The sequence below is a fragment of the Rhinopithecus bieti genome, unplaced genomic scaffold (genome assembly GCF_001698545.2).
Source record: "Rhinopithecus bieti isolate Rb0 unplaced genomic scaffold, ASM169854v2 scaffold_38981, whole genome shotgun sequence".
In the NCBI taxonomy this organism is placed as follows: Eukaryota; Metazoa; Chordata; class Mammalia; order Primates; family Cercopithecidae; genus Rhinopithecus; species Rhinopithecus bieti.
The window spans coordinates 2,103,832-2,109,473 of record NW_016819573.1 but is presented as its reverse complement, the minus strand read 5'-3'; positions in this window follow the sequence as shown (position 1 = coordinate 2,109,473).

Here is a 5,642-nt window from a genome sequence, read left to right as displayed (position 1 = left end):
GGCGGCGGCGGCAACGGCGTCAGAGCGGCTACGCGAAGCTGGCGCGGCGCCCCACCGGTGCGCGGCCCAATGCGCTCCCGCCCCTCGGAATCAGGCGGTGCAGGGGTGGGGCCTGGAGAAAGGAAATACCCGGAGGCAGGGGACGTGAGGAAGGGGCTAGGATAAGAGAAAGGGGGCGCCGAGGGATTCAGACGTGAGCTGGGGGCAGGAGAAGGGCGCCCTTGGGAAGGAGGCGGGAGGGAGTGCGTGAAAGAGGGAGCGCCCAGGGCAGGGGAGGTTGGGGGGGCGAAGTGCTGCATTTCTAGGGGAGGTGCTAAGCTCGCATCCTGGCCCTTCCCACCTCGCCGCCGCAGGGAGGGAGGGGGCCGGCGTGGGCTGATGCTCGTAGTCTCCCGCCCCCAGACCACCCCCTCCAGAGTCCAGGAGCTGTGCAGCCCCAGATCCTCTGGCTAAGGACTGGTCTGGGCGCCCCGAAAGCCCGCAGGACTGAGTTGTCAGTCTCTGGAGGAGCGGGTCGTCTAGAAGTCAGTCTGTTTCCCTGGCACCCATCCTTCGCGCTTAAACCTGGCCGAGAGTCCCCCTTGAAGGTAGAAGTGTCTGGCATGGATCGCTCCCGAGGAAGCTCAGCCTCAGGCTCAGTCACCTGGGCTCTCTCCGACCGTCCAGGGACGCCGCGAGGGAAGCGATTGTGCGGATCGCTCGCCACCAGCCGCTCTCCAAATGTGTGCAGAATGGAGGCGAAAGGTTGGCTTTTCGCTTTCTTTCCGTTTGGGGGTTCTGGAAGAAGGCAGGACTCTATGAGGACACCTCTTGGCAGCCTCCTAGCGGGTCTGCGAATGCCCACGCCGAGAGGGGTGCAGACGGGGCCAGGTGCGGAGGAAAGAAGGGCTCTCGGCGCTGCAGGACCGAGGAAGCGGAGGCTCGTGGTGCGCTGGTGCCCTGCTCCGACGGCCGCCTCCAGGCGGTGAGAGACGGTTGATTGGGGAACGGGTGTGTGAGCACGAGTAAGGGAGAGACCCAGAGACAAAGACCAGTGCTGCATCAGACACTGCTTGAGGCTGGATCAGTGTGGCCTCCGAGAGTGAGGTTTGGTAACCGCGTGTATTCTGTGTCTGGGTGGTTTTGTGCGCATTCGAGTGTGTGTGCTGGAGCTGGTGTGTTGGATTGCGTATGTGTTCCTGAATGGGGTTGCCTACGTTCGTGCCTGTGTGAGTCCCTTTGTAGTAGTCTCCGTGAGGGTCCGCTGCTCTGAATGGGTCCCTGCGTAAGTCCCCAGTTGAGGTCCTGGCCGGACTCCTCCTGAGCAGTAAACCCCAGGGCTTCACCTGGCAGTCCCAGCCTGAATGGAGAAGTAGCGGCTGCGACTGGAAGTGGGGGCGGGGGCGGACAGAAAAACCGAAAGAAACAAAAAAGGAAGCGGCTCCCTATCTCCCCTCTCCCGAGGCCCTTTCTCCCTGGGAACCCCAGTCCACTCCTTCTCTGCAGTATTTCTAGATTAGCTCACGTCAGCGCACAAGTAGGGCGGCCCGAGGGCTTTGGCCAGAGAGTTGGAGCTGCCAGGACAAGACAGGCTTCCCTCTCTACACCCTCCCCGCCTCCTGCCACCTCCTCCCAGCCCAAGCACCTCCCAGTCTCCCGGAGGAGGCTTCTCTCCAGATAGGGAACCTCCACCACATTGGACAGAGATGCTCCTAACCTCTCCCCAGGTACCCCCTTAAATTCCCCAGAAGCTCTGGAAAGCCCCTAACTCCTGCCTGGTGGAAACCAAGACAGAAATCCTCTTCTTAGCCTCCAGCTACTAAGACCAAAAAACAAAATAAAACAAAACAAAAAAAGACCCCTCCATAGAACCCTCCTCCAAATACAGACACTCCGAGTCATGATAGAACCCAGAACAAAGACAGAAAAGAGATTCTTCCTCCAAACACAGAGATCCTCTCCTCCAAGGAGGCTTCGAAATAGAAGCGATCCCCCTTCCGAAATTTGCCCTGTACAGAGACCCTCCGCCCACCCCAATTCTCAGATATAGGAAAGAGAGAGAGAGAGAATTTTCCCTACAGATTCCTATAGACAAAGACCTCCACATCCTAATCGCTATCCTCTCCCCTTCTGTTTCTGGTGAAATTCTTTGGCCCACATGAGATGATCTGGGCAGAGGCTGGGTCTTTGTAGGGTTCCCCAGTGCCTCCTCCACCCCATTACACCCAGACCTTAGGACGGCCACTGATGCCTTCTCTGACAAGTGAATCTAAAGTGGGCTGTGATGTTTCTTCATCGGTGAGAGATGGGGTCATTTATTCCATCATTCAGTGAACCTTTTCACAGCTCTTCCTGTGCATGTGATTCTGTTCTGGCTATTCTGGGAATTGTCAAGATGACATAAGCATAGTCTCTTCCTATACTCCCCACTCCAATTCTTGGGTCTAGGAGGGACCTTAGAAAGCCCTCAGTCCAATTTTCCTTTCTGCAATGTTTAAACCTCCCCCAAACATCCCAACAGAACCTCACATTTATCCTAGTTTTACAGACAAGCAAACTCAGGCCTGAGCAAGGAAGTGTCCTGCCCAAGGTCACACAGAATCCAGGTTATAGCCTGGCTAGAACCCCCAGGAATCCTAAGGCTCTCCCCAGCATGCCTTGCCCTGCACTACCTCACCTTGTCCTTACATCCTTTCTCCCTGGTTGTTGTTTGGTATTTGGCCACCTCATTGTCCAAAGAGATGAAATTCAAAATCAGATTCTAGTCCCCCTGGCTATAATTAGATGCCAGCAGTTGGGAAAGGAACTCCCATATTTCCCTCCTTTCCTGCTGTTTGTAATAAATGCCTCTTCCCAGGCTGAAGGCAGGTGTGGCAAGCTCTCAAACAACCCACACTTTATTGAATAATTCTACTCCATCACATACTAACTCTATGACATTGACTACTTCCTTGACTTCTCCTAGCTTCCATTTCCTCATCTCTAAAATGCGAAAATAAGAATAACAGCCTCATAGAATTATTGAGAAAATTCAATGAAATCTTGTATATGAAATGCTTAACAGGTGCTGCATGCCCGATACGTGACAGCAATTATTTTATGACTGTTGTAGTTACTATACTCAATGGCCAGTTCTCAGTGTGGGGTGGGGGGCGGAAATGGGAGTGCACAAGAAAAAGCCTGCGATTGGATCTTGGCATTGAGTGAATTGGAATATACGTCTTCTGTCTTTGCAGCTCTCTGTCCCTATTCCTCACAGTCCCAAGCTGACCTGAAGAGAAGGGACTGGAAGTCAGGAGCAGGGAGAGGGCAGAGCCCAGGAGACTAATGACTTCCTTTGCTGGTACTGAGCTGGGCTCTGCTCTGGTGAAGCCATTAACCTCCAAATTCTCCCAAATAACTCCTCTAGAGGGGTCCCCTAGGAGAGGATTTTGCAGTAGGCTGGTCCCCTGAGTTGAAGCACAACACACATATACATTCACACAGAGCATGACAAACCAATGGATAGATGCACAAAAACATGAGGACAACATAGAGATTCTAGCAGATTGAACAGAGCATTCTAGTACATTGACAGAGCAACACACAAGTCACGAACAGGCCAGCACACAGATAGACACATGCAAGATTTGTACCAAGACTGCCTGCCATACAAAGAAATCAGGACAGACACTGGCAGGTCCCTCTGCATGGGCAGAGGCACCTGGATAACAGGCTCAGACACACAGCGGTGCAAAGACAGGTAAACACACACACGCACACTGAAAAGCTCCCATACACAAGAAATCACACACACACAGTCACACTGAGACCAGTAGTCAGGACTACTCTTGTGTGATCACTGAAGGGGAAAAGAGAGAGAACAAAGGGCAGAAAGAGGCAGGGAAGACATAAAAAGGACCAAGCAGGGAGACAGAGATGGAAACAGGGCTTGCTGGACACAGCTACCAGCCAGTGGGACACAAAAGAGGCAGAAATGCCACAGCCTTCCTCTTTTGCTGATGCCAGAACCCAGATCTTGTGACTAAGAAACTAGGAACTGGGAGGGTATGTGGGGAGAGAACAGGAGCTGTTGCTACCCAACCTGGGGGTGTCAAAGGGTCTCTCCTGCCAGGGCCACACAGGTTCCTACCTTCTCTTAGGACTTCCGCCAAGCCTTGTGAAGCAAGGACTTCTGGATGAGGAGTTTGGATTAGGAAGGACCTGGATCAGATCCCCTGAAGCCAGGGCCCAGGTGAAATGCACGCACCCCCTCCTGACACATGAACTCAATCTCTCTGTGTTTGATGCCTTCAGTACCCAGGGGGTTAAATGCCTGGCTAACAGAGGTGGGAGTCACTTTGGGGGAATAAATAGGGTTAAATAGAACTGGGCTTATCTCCCAGAGCAGACAGCACCATGGGGGAAGGGGAGGCATGGAGCCCTTGAATTAATGGCCTGGAAAGCCAACATCATAAGCATCATTTCGGGGCTGAATGATCACAGAGAGCCCCCTCCCCCTCCCCTGTAGCTCAGAGCCCTCCTTTTCCAGAGCAAAGTCTGCCTGGCAAGTCTTTTCCTGCTGAGGTGACAGGCACTGGCTTCATAAACCACTCCCACCCCCAAGTATCCTGGGGTTGGGACATTGATGCAGTTTTCCTACAGCTGGAGGGAGCCATGTTCACCTTTCCCCAAATCAAAACCCAATTTCCTGATGCTGTGTCCCTGGGCACAAGGGAGGAGAGGGGCAGCAAGGCTGAAGAGCCAGATGGGGGCCCATGCATGGAACAAAGACCCCGATTCTTCTCCCTTCAATGGGACAAATCAGGTGGGGCCATTGACCATGTGGTGCTGTGAGCTCAGGGTAAGATACATGAAAATACATTCATGACTGTGTATGTAGTAGCAGTTTTCCTTGCACACATAGTGAGCATCCCATCTCCAGAGGTGTCCAGGCGGAAGCTGGATGTCCTATCGGAGACAATGTCTAGAGAAGTCCTGCCTCAGGGTAAGGGAGGCTGCATTTCATGACTTCTGGGGTTCAAGGTTCATGCTTTCTGGACTGACAGCTCTGAGAAGGGGTCAGAGAACAGGAGACATGAGGACCCAGGTCTTGCCCTCAGCAGCCTTTAAAACAAGAAGCTGCCTGGACCTGAAAGAGGGGCCCTGGACCTGACTTGGTGGTTAGACCAATGGTTCCTGCGCTGTCCTGAGAACACAGCTTCAGTTATGCTGGGAAGCAGGGAGCACATCAGCCGTATTCCCCACCGTGTCGCCAGCACACAGTAGGTGCTCATTCATGGAGATGAATTAAGTCAATGTCACAAAGCCATTTCCTCCTTCCCAAGAATCACACAACAGCCAAAATCCAGCTCTGAATTATGAAAACAGTAGCTCTTCTGAATGGATTTGTCTTTTATGCTCACATCATCTTTTATGTAGTTGAAAGTCAGTCCGACATAGGTGTGTGAGATGTGATTTTTGTTAATCTAAGGCTTGGGGTGCACACCCAGATTCAGGGACTCCTTGCAAGAACACTCAGCACCTACCAGCAGATTCTAGGTCTCTAGGAATCTGTGGGTCACTGGTTATAACTGAGAGAGACAGCTATTGGGAGCTCTGATTCCAGCAAACCCTGGGACAGGGATCCTGCGTTCCAGCAGTGTAAAGGGGCCGTGTATCTG